Here is a 16,115-nt window from a genome sequence, read left to right as displayed (position 1 = left end):
ATATGCAATACTTTTTCTTAACAACTCCTGATTTATCCTTTAGTTTCCAATGGAACAATAATCCCTCTTATTTGAACTAAGAGTGGACACAATCTTGAAAGATGTGTTCTCTTTATTTATGATTATTATAAAAGCTAGATTTGTTTGTCCGTTCTCATTTTTCAATGGGGGCTTTCATATTTTATTTATATTGTATGTAATTTCTCCTTAAAGTCAACATATGATTTAAGTACATGTTGTCTTTGATTCATATTTTCTGGTGAAACTTATATCATTTTAGTAGGGTTCGCTTTAATAGAAATGACATCATCATGTCAAAACAAATGATCTCTCATTTATATGCTTGAAGTAGATTTGAATGGGATAAACAACAACCTTCATAAGGTTTAGAATATTAAAGAACATTAAAATGTTTAAAAACATCATAATGTTCAGCAGAAAATACAACTATCAAAAAGGCAAGAACCCAGAAGAAACATTATGAAGTTCATATGTATGAACCCAGAAAGAGTTCAGAAGGTTGCTTGGAAGGTCCGTCATAGCAAACCCATAAATCAATGACCATATCAAGAACATGCAAGAACATGTGTGTCATGAACATATCATATGCATAAAATGATTTCAAATTTGGATCAATAAATCATTAAAAGCATATGTGGTGATTGAATGATTAATGGACTTTGATAGTTCTTGGTATTTATTATGTGTTTTTGAGTTATTAACTAAGACAGGAACAACGTACAAATCAAACCAAGAATCAAGCGATCAAAGAAAATTAAAGCTTATGAACCCAATCAGAGTTCAGAAGGTTCGAAGATACTTTAGAAGGTTGTTCTTAAGGTTTGTCAAGAACAAGCCCATAAATGTATGAACATTATCAAGAACATTCAAGGCTCACATGATATAAATAAAAGTCCAGAAAAGTACTATGATTTTAGATCAATCAAGGATTAAAGACACTTATTTGGATAAAAGTCAAAAAAACATATTCATTGTTCATTAAAGACTTATGAACAAATGAATTACAAACAATAGGAATATTCCTCTAAGAATATCATCCTAGATATTATACATGATGTTCGTCATTCAAGTTCACTATTAAGATTTGATTGCATCAGATGAAGAACTTTAAGATGAACAAATATTCTGAAGTTCAGAAGGTTCGTTCAGCTACATGTTTTATCTGGCAGAAAGGTATAGTAGGTGAAAAACCAAAAACCAAAAAGCAAGATCAAGTCAGATCCAATTATAATTGGACACATAAGGGAGCATGTACTATTTAGTATCAGAAAAATCCCCTAAAGCATGGGATTGAAGTGACAACTCCATTTTTCTTTCTCTTGCACAATTTCCAAGAGCATATCTGCAAAGGCTTTGGTCCATGAACATTCTGAAGTATGTACGAAGAACAATATTCATGGACATACCCAAAAATTCATCTAACATGCATAGGATGAACCCATAAATTCATCTGACTTTCATCCATATGAACGCAAGAACAATATTTTGAAGTATTTTGATGAACCTAGAAACATTTTGAAGTTCAGAATGTTAATCCAGACTTTCAAGCAAAAGTTTCTAAGTCCCATGACATGTGGCACAAGACAATTGGACACGTCCTAACAAATATAAGTGGTCAAGAAACTCTATAAAAGGAGAGGAAGACTGTACATTGAAGTATACAACTTACACGCATACTTAAACAACTTATTAAAAGTGTTTAAAGTTTCATAGCAAAATTGATTCCACAAATCAACTCTAAAGATTCCTAAAATCTTAAAGAGTGTGAATCAGTATTCTCTTATCTTTTTAAAGATGATATTCTCCTCCTCTTCTTCTTGTCTGGTTATTTCAAACCTCCAAATCATTGTAAGAGAAAATCTCATCTATCTTTAAGGGTATTAGCGTGTTAGTTTAGTGAAAGAAAAGAGTACAATCTTGTGTGACTTAGAAAGAAAAGTTGAAAGCCTCTTGAGGCTAGATAATACAGTTTTTGCTTGTTGAGGCTAGATAATACACTAAGAGAATACAAGAGGTAAAGTCCCTAGTGGCAGAAGTGTAAGGTGCAGGAGTTGAGAAGGTTGTCTCAAGCATTAAAGTGAAAATCTCACAGTTGTGAGGAGTGGACTAACCCATATTGGGTGAACCACTATAATTATCGTGTGTTATATTCTCTACCCTTACCACTTTCAACATTAATGTTTGCATTCACTTTACACATCATTATCACTTTGTTCATTATTTATTTCACTAACACTTCGTAATGTTTTGAACTTAACCCAATTTTTATTTCTTCCAAGTATCTACTTGAGAATCACTCACCACAAGTGCAAGTTAAATTTAAAAAGGGTCACAATTTAAACCCCCTCTTGTGACTATTATTTCCACTTCACAAACAACTAGCATTTAATCTATCATGGATCTCCTCGCATGATCAAGATAGTGTCAACAATTTTTAATGAATTAGGTAGTGGATATTCCCTAATTCTTCGAGTGAACAATCCATGATTAAACATATGGTATATGGGTCTTGTTGTAAGAATGATAATGTTGATGACAACCATTAAACTCGAGAGGAGCGAAATAACTATACCTCATGTTGTCCTCCCATTGCTTAAATAAGGGGAATGAGATTTTATTAATTTTTCACATCCTCCATGATGACGACTGGAATGAAGTTTGTGCATAGGTCGAGTTTACGATCCTCCAATTTCATAAGTCTTGTAGTCTTTAGGCTTATGGTTCTTTTCTTGATTATTATACTTGGGAATGACACAAATATTTCAACGCTCCAACACTCTACACTACCTTTAGAGGATTTCACATTTTCTTCTATACGGGAGGTTCTTAAGCTGCTTGCTGCAATTCTTGGTGAGATGCAATGATGACCGGGATCTAAATTAATTGGTCCTCTACTCTAGATAATTATTGGTTTAATTCTCCTGTTATCTTTAATGTTGCTAAAGTGTTAACGACATGTGATTGTGAGGGAGTTTCTTATCTAAAATGGGGACTAGTAGAATCACCCACCCTTGAATTAGAGGAATTTGTGTTGGTATTTCCATCATATGTGAAGGTTGTCTAATCGCAGGGCTTGCCAATGTTCAGAAACTCATTTTACACCTTTTTTAGCTATTAAGTGATATAAATATTATAAAATTGTTTGCCATCGACGACATGAAAAATCTGTCTGCGATCGATGATGATGATCGAAACAGGTTTGTTTCAAGCCAGTAATATTTTATTTTAAGGTGTTTTAAGGTTATTTTAAAATGACAACGTGCATCTTTTTTTTTTTTTTTTTTAAAATTTTTTTAGGTGATTTAGATTTCAACATTTTTTTTTTTTGTCAAGTAGTTTAGTGGCTAGAATTCACCTTTTTTAAGGTGAATAAGTGGGGTGTCCGGAGTTTAAACTTCGGCCCCTACATATACTAATGCATGTCCCTGCCAATTGAGTTATGTTCAAGGGAACGATTTCAACATTAATTAGCATAAATATGTTGTTGTGTGGTTGTATTTTTCTCGCCGTGTTGTCTAAGTTACTTTGTAATTATCATTATATGGCCCTTATTGACTTCAGGTCCCTTTTTTCGTAGCCTCATACTAGTATTGATGATCCATATGGGAACCAAGCACCTTTTTAGGCCTTTAAATCTTAGGATTAGCCTCCAACCTAACCCGAAATAATATACCATAGTATTAGAATAAGGGATGCATTTCTACGAGAGAACTAACAAATTTATTGATTCCAAATACCAAGTACGAAGGAGATATTATTAGGTACAATTAGATAACTCTATACTACTTCTAGGACCAATATATTTTACATTTGATAACATATTTTTTCCAAAACAAAAACGAGTTGCACAGAGCAATAAAAGGAGATAGGATATGAATAGGGCAGGAGAAGAATACATGGGTGGCAGTGATAAGTGTCAAATATTGTTATATTACATAGCACTTATCGACTTGTTTTGTAAGAAATCTATAATAAAAACTGTTCGGTTTTTATACAATTCTATAGGTTTAATACAGTGAGTGCCCCAATTTGAAATAAAGCAAAACAAGCACACATGTCAGAGTTATGCTAGAGCCTTATAACGATATCTGGAGACAATCATGATTTTCTAAGCATGCATGGCAAGGTGAAGCGAGCCTAAGCAGAGGATTCTATAAGAAAAACCCAAAGGTGGTTCGCTAAGAACAAATGGTTTACTAAGTGAGAAAATGAGGCCCAAGGAAAATATTTGAAAACAACTGATTTTTCCATCCCTTTGAAGCAAGATTCGCAAAGTAAGCATTATTCTCTTAGCGAATCTAATATTTCATAACATCTATAAATAGATGTGTAAGTCATATGTTAATGTAATCAACTTGTAAACCCAGAAAAATATAAAGAAAGAATGGGCGAAGATAGTAGTTGAAGACATTGGAGGGCAAGGCAAGTTTGGAGACAATATAATTTGACTATGTTGTCTCTTTCTAACTTCTCTATCTGTTTAATTTAATTTTGCTGCATAACTCTCTTTCAGACTCTAATAAGAACTCTTATTCTAACACTACTAGAAAAAGTAAAATTAGCGAGGAAAATTAGTGACGGAAAAAATGAAATTTCTCACAAATTCCTTGGTCGCAAAATTTAGTGACGGAATTAGAGAGGGATTTCATGTTTTCCCTCACTAATTTTTATTTTTTTAGTAGTGTAATCAAACTCTGAATTGTTTTTATTAACACTTAGAAAAGTTTTAGAAAAAAAAAACAATTCACCCCCTGTCCATTGTGGTTTTCTCACCATCAACTTTTATAAACAACTTGTTCAAAAAATCGATAAATACAAACTTAAATCCGACATACTTTCCTTTAAGGATACAATATTTTATTTATTTGATAAAACCGGCATACTTTCCATTGTGATGGGGAAACCACTCAGTTTACTCCTTTATCAAGCAGCTATATTTTTATAGGTTAAGTTGAATAAGAAGAAAATAAGAGTTTGACCAAACCTAAAATTCAAATTATATCGGATGCTCCGGTTTATGTGATGTAAAATATTTACATGTTATACCATTGGATAATGGGTTACGGAAATTATTTTTTTATTTCTTTAATATTAAATGACTAAATGACGAGTTCTCTTAGTTTTTCATAAAAATTGCTCTACATTTTTATTTTCTTAAAAAAATTATGTACCTTATTTTCACTGTTTTTAAATTAGCATCATAAAATAATAAATGATAGAATCAAATAATAAAATCCTTCGTAAATTAAAATACTTGCAATAAAAGTTGCATCACAGAAAATTTCATTAACATCAAAATAACAAAAAAGTGCAATATCTTAATTTTTAACTCTAACATGTTTTGATTTTCAATATATAGGGTGTGTTGTGTCAGTTTTGCAAATATAATTTGGTTTATGACCCAAAATCTTTGGTATTTTCCCTCTTCCCAATGAAAATAAAAATAAAAAATGTTAGCATTTTTGACCGTGAGTTTTTTAAGTTTTGATCTGATTTTTAGAAATCATATTCACCCAATTATTCGATCCAACCCATTTTTTTTGAATTTTTTAGACGGATTTGACCGGATTGTTTGTGTAGACCAACCCATGTACACCCTTAGATGTAACATGGAACCACCATATTGTTTTAATGTTATAAAGTGTGGTAACACTGACACTATTATTTTTGAAATAGTTGATAGTCTTTAATTTCATTATACATTTTTATTGTAAACTGTTATTTTAGAAAAATAAAATAAAAATAGTCCTTGATCTGCCCTAGTTCTAAGAGCTCCCTAATTAATACCCACTTCTATATATTTTCTACTCTTTTATTTATGATTAAAAAAGACTTACAAATTTTTACAAAGAAATTAGCACTTCCCTAAATAATTTTATATTATTCTAAATTTCAAATTATAAATAACATTATGAAAACCAACTCCTGCAAGAGATAGAGAGAACTAAATCAATAATAAAGCCCTATCTTGAGAATTTTAAGGAGGCTATTTTAAAGAATACATATATTCGAATTTGAGACTAATGAAATTGAATGATATATGTACTACTCAATTGAGATCATAGCAATAAACTTTGTGGTTTATTAAAATCAAGAATCCTTGTACCAAAAACAAATCAAGAATTCATTGTTAGTAGTAATAAATAATACACCTCTTAGGTGTTACTTTAATTTGTTACTATGTTGATTGTAGAACACCTATCAGTTTTTATAGCTCAAACATGAAGAGCAAGGTTTTGCAACTCGAGAGTCTATCTCAATTCGTTTTGTTTAGATAAATTTAACTCGTAAATTTGATTCGAGAACTCGTACGAGTTTAACTAAAATTAAAATTATATAAAATTATTATATGCATGACATACATAAGCTAATATAATATTGTAAATAGATCAATAGTGTAAAATATGACATAATTACAAAGACAAATTATATTAAACTACCATAATAAAATGTTATGCTCAACTTAACATCAAAATACAAAAATTAATGCACAAAACTTAACATCAAAATACAAAAATTAATGCACGAAATCATAAGTTTCATAAATCCCTAAGTTTAAGTCATCCATAAAACCATCCAAAAAAGCAAGTTTCACAAGTTCCTAAAGTTGTTAATAAAACTATCTAAAAAATAAACTAGTAAATTTCTAGGTAACACGATTGTGGTGTTAAAATTGGAGGCCTAACTCATCGTTAAAAACCAGTTCATAAGGTGAGGATTGCTTCCTCTATATAAACTCTTATCAAGAGTCTTATACACCCCCCTCACGCCCAGTATTCTTTGGGCTTGGTGCGTGAATCGGTAGGTGACCATTGAATTCTACAAGCTCTAAAACCGTAAATTCGGTAAACTCGAAGAGTTAACATTCAATTTGTGGAACATTGTGGAGAGGCAATTAATACAGTCAACTGGTAATCAAGAAGCTGATTCTCAGCAGTAAAGAATAAGAAAATAAACGGGGGAAGCTCAATAGAGTACTAAACTTCAATCAATAATCGAAGTTGGCATTTGGCATTTGTCCCGAATCTGAAACTGCAGTGAAGTATTGAATAATTTTTAGCCAACAATAAATAATGGGTGTACTTGTATATATTTATTGAGACATGCATGCATGCACAGTAAAAGCAAACAATAAAGAAAGAATATTAAAATCTCAAAAAGTTTTTTTTGAAAAATGTAGTTTTTAAAAGTATTTATATACAGTGTTTATTCAAAAAAAAAAAAAAAGTATTTATATATAGTGTGTTTATATTTCCTGTGACAATTCAGGGTGAGTATCTCTTTCTGTCAGTGAAGCACACGCGTGGCTTGGCTTTGCGAAATTGTGATTAGTAAAAGTGAAAAATTGACTAGTAGCTTAATAGTGTGAACTGTTACATATGTATATACGGTGAAGTCTAACATGAGGGAGCCAATAGGTCCCTCATGATATGAGGGAGCAAAAGATGCTTTTTTTTTTACCTTAGGATCAAAGCAATGGATTGGATCTACTCCACCTAAGCAAGAGAGCACCTACACCTCTCCACACTCAACCCAAACTCATAACTCCCCCAAAAACGATACATCTTCGCAATCGTAATACATTTTCCTCTCTCCACTCCGATCAAAGACCTTAGCTTTCATACTCACCATCGCCGGCCACCGTTAACGGCGGCGATCCTTTCAAAAACAACGAGAACACAACCACAACCATATCACAAAAGCTCGCCTGAGTTGTCTCTTCTCAGTTGTCACCGTCGTTTCGTCAGTCATACTCGCCGGCGACTTTTACGCCACCGGAGTCGATCTACACCGCTAGAGAAGATACAACTTTGTACATGCAAATTTACACATTCCTTTAAGGTACTCTTCTCATTTCAAATTTGAATTTATACTTACCGGTTTAGATCTAAATGTTGAATAATTAAGTTTAAATTCAATTGATTATTTTATTTGTTGTGCATATTGATCAATTGCCCTGTATTGAAAGAACAATTATGTGTAGAAGATTAGTGTTTATCAATATTTTGGTTTATTGTTTTTTAAAATCACAATCACATTTCACCACAATCACATTTCACTTGTTTTTTAAACAAAAGGAAATTATTCTGGCAACGGCAGGATGGAAAAAAAATGACATCACGTGACTTCTTCCTTCTTCTCCAATGGTATGATATTAGGGGTGTGGTTATGGTGCATAAGGATTTCCTTATGCACCGTGCATAATTGCTTCCTACACCTCAACCCATTTCGCCGGTCGCTGTGTTCATCGCCACCACAGTCGCTGTGTTCGCCGTCATTTCTCCCCATAAACAAAAGAAACCAGAAACGAAACGAAACGAAAAGAAACGAAAACGAATCGCTCAAAACAAAACGAAACGAATCGCTCACCCTCGCCGTCGCCGATTAGTTGCATGGCCGCCGTCGCTGTGTTAGAACCACCGTCATTTCATAACCACCGTCACTGAAGCATTCAACATCACCGTCACTGAAGCATTTCAAAACCACCGTCACTGAAGCATTCATCGCCATCACAGAGTTCATCACCATTCAAACGAAACAAACAACAAAAATGATGAAAACAAAACAGGTTCGAACTTATCATATATGATTTCTTGCTCAAATAGTTTTGAAAGTTTATCTTGTGCTTTAAATTTGGAAATGTTAGTTAATTTCGAATTTTTTTAGTTTTAGAAATGGTTTTGTTTAGTTTGGAAAGTAATTGCATTTGTGTAACCCTAATTGATAGTTTAATTTCGAATTGGGGAAAATCATCTCAAATTGAAAGTTTAATTTCGATTTGGGGAAAATCAACTCACATAAATAGTTATACGATTGACAGAGTTTGATTTGAAACATTAGCTGAATTGAAATTGATTATAGGTTTAGAACACATTAGGAAATGTTGATTGATTATAGGTTTTGAAATGGTTTCATAAGTTCTATTTGACTCTATTCTCATAGGTTAGGTAACAAATATAGCTTAGGTATCTCGTAGATTTGGTTTTAAAACCATTTTGCTTGGGAAATGGTTTCTGTACTTACATTTGGAGTTAGACCTATCTCGATCAAACAACCACCGATGTACATGTACTGACTGCGTCGGATTTTGGACTTCATGTGTTTCAAATTCTAAATACTAGAAAATAATTACAAAATATTTGAGCTTACATTCATGACAACATTGTCATTTAGAGAATGACAATGTAAATTAGTTGCATTGTCATTTAGCCCTTGAAAATATAGCATCTTTTGGTTTTAGTTCATGTAATTTTGCTTTTGGTTATTGATTTTTAATTTTGTTGTTATTTCACCTGATCACGAAATGGAAATGAATTCTTTTTTCAAAAATCAAAGTCTTTAGGGTTGTAGTGAATGATCTCTGTGTAACGCCCTAGTTGTTATTTTATTTATTTTTGATTTATTTAGGGTCTTTTAAATGATTTTAAATAATATTTGTGATTTATGTGGTGTGTATTATTTATTATATAGTTTATTTTAATAATAATTAGAATAAGTGGGAAATTAATATTAATTTGGAGTTTGGGGAGTTAATTAGAATTAATAGAATTTAAGGGCAGTAAATGAAATAAAGGGGAGTTATTATTTTGGGAGTTAAGAAAAGAGAAGTCAGAGAAACGTTTTTACATACAACCAAGCTTTTGGGAGAAAAGGGAGAGAAGAGCAAGTAGAGCCAAGAGAATCAATTGTTGTGCATTTTTTTTCTGCAAAACTAAGGTAAGGGTGAGGTTTACTTCAATAGTGTAGATGGTTAATTCTGATTTTGATTTTAACAGATTTGTGTTAGAATTGGGAATTTTAGATTTATGGTGAATTATTGGATTTTGGGTGTAGGAATTGTTGTTCTGATGTTAGAAATAGGTTCTGAGTGCATACAACAAGTTATTTCACATCTGTAAACCAATTTGGGGAGTAAAAGTGAGAAAATTGGATTTTTGGGAAAAAACCTGCATTCTGGTCGTGCTGACATTCATCGCTCGCCTAGGCGAGTGGACTTTTCCGCATCGTGAGTGAGCAATGTTCATAGCTCGCCCCGCGAGCAAGCCAACTCGCCATGGCGAGTACCCGTGAGAAAAACATGATTTTTGAATTGTTGTTATAAGCTGTAATATGGATAGTTTTAGGTGCCTAGATGATTTTAGAGAGGTCTGGGATAATTTTCAGATTAAAAAGATGAATAGGGAACTTAAAAATGAAGATTTCGTGAGAAAAATGTCAAAACTCCCGAGAGCACCTGTTTTGAGTACGCCGTGGCGAGCAGCCCGTTTTCTTGTGCTCGCCATAGCGAGTAGATGCACTCGCGAGGCGAGTTGCCCAGTTCTGAAGCTGTTTGTTAGTTAATTGAATAATGTTGAATGAACTTGAATGTATGAGCATAGTTATGCTTAATTATGTATTTTCTGGACTGTTGGATTGATTATGATGACCTGTTGTTGACCGTGATGTATGCTTATTTAATTAAATCATACATGTTCTTGGATTGTGGGTCGTGAGTCATATATACATATATGCATTTTTTGAAGTTGTATGTAGATATACACAATTGGAGTCAGTTGCATAAGCATAAAAGCGGGAGGGCTCTGGCCCTGGAACGCCTTGTCGTTCAAAGCGGGAGGACTCATGTCCTGGAACACTTATTGTTCAAAGCGCTGAGGGCTTATGCCCTGAATGAATGCTTTAACCATTCAATATCCGGTGAGGGCTACTGCCCTGTAAATTGGTACCACATGCATGTGCATTGTTGAGGGGTCTTAGTGGAGTCGTTGAGTAGTTGCATGAGTCGATGTTGTTGGTTATAAATACCATTTGTTGTTGATGTTGTTAATGATGATATATTTATATATTGGTGAATTATAACTATGTTAGGGTGTTAGATTCATTTGATGAATTATTATCTATATTTATTATTGTGAATCTCACCCCTTCTGCTTGAAAATGTTGCCCTTCCTATGGGTAACTTGCAGGTGATCCTGAGTAGTAGGTGGTGGCTCAAGTGTCTAGGGCTCTGATACGTACGGGATGGGATTTAACTGCTTATTTTCATTCCTATGTATCAAATTTTGAAACTTAATGATGTAGCCCTTTATTGGTTGTTGAATTTATGTTGATGAGGTTTTTATGCCGAGATTTATTTATGGAGAATTAAACAGTTGTCGTTGTTGCTTTTGATGCAAATATTCCGCTGCAAATTAATGATGATTTTGAAGGATGTTTATTAAATAGTTTTTATATTCTATTTCAGAAATTTTGAAAATGTAGTGTGACATGCCCGTTTGGGATTTACTCTGATGTATGTTTAATTATTATTTAATTGATTTTGGGTAACGGGGTGTTACAATTGGTATCAGAGCAGGTCGGTCCGTCCGGCCAACTAGTAGAGTCGTGTTGAGCCACCTAGGATAGAGTGTCAACTCTAATGTTGTCTTTGTTGTTGTTCTGAATTGTTGTTTCTTATGTAGAACTTTGAGATGGCTGGTCGTAATGATGTTGCTATTGCTGCTGCACTTGAGGTTGTAACTCAAGCTGTACAACAGCAACCGAATGCTGGTGCTGGTAACGATGGTGTTAGGATGTTGGACACTTTCCTGAGAAATCATCCACCAACTTTCAAAGGAAGGTATGATCCTGATGGTGCCCAGAAGTGGCTTAAGGAAGTTGAAAGGATTTTCAGGGTTATGCAATGTACTGAAGTGCAAAAGGTGTGGTTTGGGACGCACATGTTAGCTGAGGAAGCTGATGACTGGTGGGTACGTTTGTTACCTGTGCTGGAACAGGATGGAGCTGTGGTGACTTGGGCTATGTTCAGGAGAGAATTCCTGAATAGGTACTTCCCGGAGGATGTCCGAGGTAAGAAGGAGATTGAGTTTCTGGAGCTGAAGCAGGGGGATATGTCTGTTACAGAATATGCTGCGAAGTTTGTGGAAGTTGCTAAGTTCTACCCCCACTATACTGCGGAGACAGCTGAGTTCTCCAAGTGTATCAAGTTTGAGAATGGCTTGAGAGCTGACATCAAGAGAGCCATTGGCTATCAGAAGATTAGAAACTTTTCTGAGTTGGTAAGCAGCTGTAAGATCTATGAAGAGGATACTAAGGCTCATTACAAGGTGATGAGTGAACGCAGAGGTAAGGGACAACAGAGTCGTCCTAAACCATATAGTGCTCCTGCTGACAAGGGTAAGCAGAGGTTGAATGATGAGAGGAGGCCTAAGAGGAGAGATGCTTCTACCGAGATTGTTTGCTTCAAGTGTGGTGAAAAAGGCCACAAGAGTAATGTCTGTGATAGAGATGAGAAGAAATGCTTCAGGTGTGGTCAGAAAGGACACACACTAGCTGATTGTAAGCGGGGAGACATTGTTTGTTATAACTACAATGAGGAAGGTCATATTAGTTCGCAGTGTACTCAACCGAAGAAGGTTATGACCAGTGGTAAAGTGTTTGCTCTGACTGGTACGCAAACCACTAGTGAGGATCGACTTATTAGAGGTACTTGTTTCTTTAATAGTACTCCTTTAACTGCTATTATAGATACTGGTGCTACTCATTGTTTCATTGTTATTGAATGTGCTTATAAGTTGGGTATGGTTGTATCTGATATGAAAGGAGAAATGGTTGTTGAAACTCCAGCTAAGGGTTCAGTAACTACTTCTCTTGTTTGCCTAAGGTGTCCGTTGTCTATGTTTGGTAGAGACTTTGAAGTCGACTTAGTTTGTTTACCGTTGACTGGTATGGATGATATTTTTGGGATGAACTTGTTAGAGTATAACCGAGTTCATATCAATTGTTTTAGCAAGACAGTGCATTTTTCTTCTGCTGAAGAAGAGAGTGGAGCAGAGTTCCTATCTACAAAACAGTTGAAGCAGTTGGAGCGTGACGGAATTCTTATGTTTTCTTTAAAGGCATATTTGTCGTTAGAGAATCAAGCTATGATTGACAGGTTGCCAGTTGTGAATGAGTTTCCTCATGTTTTTCCGGATGAGATTCCAGATGTGCCACCAGAGAGAGAGGTTGAATTTTCAATTGACCTTGTTCCAAGAACGAAGCCGGTGTCGATGGCACCTTATCGTATGTCGGCGTCTGAACTTGCTGAATTGAAGAAACAGTTGGAAGACTTACTTGATAAAAAGTTTGTAAGACCAAGTGTGTCACCTTGGGGAGCGCCGGTGTTGTTGGTTAAGAAGAAGGATGGTACTATGAGGTTATGCATTGACTATCATCAGTTGAATAAAGTTACAATAAAGAACAGGTATCCACTTCCGAGAATTGACGACTTAATGGATCAATTAGTGGGTGCAAAGGTTTTCAGTAAGATTGACTTAAGGTCAGGTTACCATCAGATTAAGGTGAAGGATGAGGATATGCAGAAGACGGCCTTTAGGACACGTTATGGTTACTATGAATATAAGGTGATGCCTTTCGTTGTTACTCATGCGCCTGGTGTGTTTATGGAGTATATGAACCGAATTTTCCATGCCTACCTGGATAAATTCGTGGTTGTGTTTATTGGTGACATTTTGATTTATTCTAAGACTGAAGAAGAGCATGAAGAACATCTGAAGATAGTATTGCAAATATTAAAAGAAAAGAAGTTGTATGCTAAGTTGTCAAAGTGTGAGTTCTAGTTAAGTGAAGTGAGTTTCCTTGGCCACATTATTTCTGGTAGTGGTATTGCAGTTGATCCTTCGAAAGTTGATGCAATATCACAATGGGAGACTCCGAAGTCAATGACTGAAATCAGAAGTTTCTTGGGTTTGGCTGGTTATTACCGCAGGTTCATTGAGGGTTTTTCGAAGTTAGCACTTCCGTTGACTCAGTTGACTTGTAAGGGTAAGTCGTTTGTGTGGGATGCTCAGTGTGAGAGTATTTTCAATGAATTGAAGCAAAGGTTGACAACTGCTCCTATTTTGATCTTACCGAAGCCGGAAGAACCTTTTGTTGTTTATTGTGATGCGTCTAAGTTGGGCTTAGGTGGTGTTTTGATGCAAGATGGTAAGGTGGTAGCGTATGCTTCTAGGCAGTTGAGGATACATGAAAAGAATTATCCTACTCATGATTTGGAGTTGGCTGCGGTGGTTTTTGTTTTGAAAATTTGGAGGCATTATTTGTATGGTTCCAGATTTGAAGTATTTAGTGATCATAAAAGTCTAAAATATTTATTTGATCAGAAGGAATTAAACATGAGGCAGAGGAGATGGTTAGAGCTGTTGAAGGATTATGATTTTGGTTTGAATTACCATCCGGGTAAAGCCAATGTGGTTGCAGATGCGTTGAGCAGGAAGACATTGCATATGTCTGCTTTGATGGTGAAAGAATTTGATTTACTAGAGCAGTTTAGAGACTTGAGCCTTGTCTGTGAATTGACACCTCAGAGTGTACAGTTGGGGATGCTGAAGATTAATAGTGATTTCTTGAATAGTATCCGAGAAGCACAACAAGTGGATGTTAAGTTTGTTGATTTGATTGTTGCTGGTAATGGCACTGAGGATAGTGACTTTAAGGTTGATGATCAGGGTGTATTGAGGTTCAGAGGAAGGATTTGTATTCCTGATAATGACGAGTTGAAAAAGTTGATTTTAGAGGAAAGTCACAAGAATAGCTTAAGTATTCATCTGGGAGCTACGAAAATGTATCATGATTTGAAGACGCTGTTTTGGTGGTCTGGGTTGAAACGGGATATTGCTCAAATTGTGTATGCATGTTTGACTTGTCAGAAGTCTAAGGTTGAGCATCAGAAGCCTGCGGGGTTGTTGACACCGTTGGATGTGCCAGAGTGGAAGTGGGATAGCATTTCTATGGATTTTGTGACGAGTTTACCGAACACTCCGAGAGGGCATGATGCTATATGGGTTGTGGTTGACAAAGTCGGCGCACTTTATTCCGATCAATATTAGTTATCCGGTAGCTCAGTTGGCGGAGATTTATATTCATAACATGGTGAAGCTACATGGTGTACCGTCGAGTATTGTGTCGGATAGGGATCCGAGGTTCACTTCTAGATTTTGGAAGAGTTTGCAAGATGCCTTGGGTTCAAAGTTGAGGTTGAGTTCGGCTTATCATCCTCAGACAGATGGTCAGTCGGAGAGGACGATCCAATCACTGGAGGATTTACTGAGAGTGTGCGTGCTTGAACAAGGTGGAGCTTGGGATAGTCACCTACCGTTGATGAGTTCACATACAACAACAGTTACCATTCGAGTATTGGTATGGCACGGTTCGAAGCTTTGTATAGTCGGAGGTGCAGGACTCCTTTACGCTGGTTTGAGTCAGGAGAGAGTGTTGTGTTGGGACCGGATTTGGTTCATCAGACTACAGAGAAAGTCAAGATGATCAGAGAGAAGATGAAAGCGTCGCAAAGTCGACAGAAGAGTTATCATGACAAGCGTAGGAAGGCCCTTGAGTTTCAAGAGGGAGATCATGTATTTCTGAGAGTTACTCCTATGACGGGTGTAGGTCGGGCATTGAAGTCGAAGAAGTTGACTCCAAAGTTCATTGGTCTGTATCAGATTTCAGAGAGGGTTGGAACAGTGGCATATAGAGTTGGTTTGCCACCAAATCTTTCGAATTTGCATGATGTGTTTCATGTGTCGCAGCTTCGGAAGTATGTAGCGGATCCTTCGCATGTTATTCCAAGAGATGATGTGCAGGTTAGAGACAACCTTACAGTTGAGACCTTACCGTTGAGGATTGAAGACTGTGAGGTTAAGAAGTTGAGAGGCAAGGATATACCTCTAGTTAAGAAAAGAGAAGTCAGAGAAACGTTTTTACGTACAACCAAGCTTTTGGGAGAAAAGGGAGAGAAGAGCAAGTAGAGCTAAGAGAATCAATTGTTGTGCATTTTTTTTCTACAAAACTAAGGTAAGGGTGAGGTTTACTTCAATAGCGTAGATGGTTAATTCTGATTTTGATTTTAACAGGTTTGTGTTAGAATTGGGAATTTTAGGTTTATGGTGAATTATTGGATTTTGGGTGTAGGAATTGTTGTTCTGATGTTAGAAATAGGTTCTGAGTGCACACAGTAAGTTATTTCACATCTGTAAACCAATTTGGGGAGTAAAAGTGAGAAAATTGGATTTTTGGGGAAAAACCTGCATTCTGGT

This window comes from Medicago truncatula, chromosome 1, assembly GCF_003473485.1.
Source record: "Medicago truncatula cultivar Jemalong A17 chromosome 1, MtrunA17r5.0-ANR, whole genome shotgun sequence".
Taxonomy (NCBI): Eukaryota; Viridiplantae; Streptophyta; class Magnoliopsida; order Fabales; family Fabaceae; genus Medicago; species Medicago truncatula.
The sequence above is the reverse complement of the archived record's forward strand: the minus strand, read 5'-3'. Positions refer to the sequence as shown.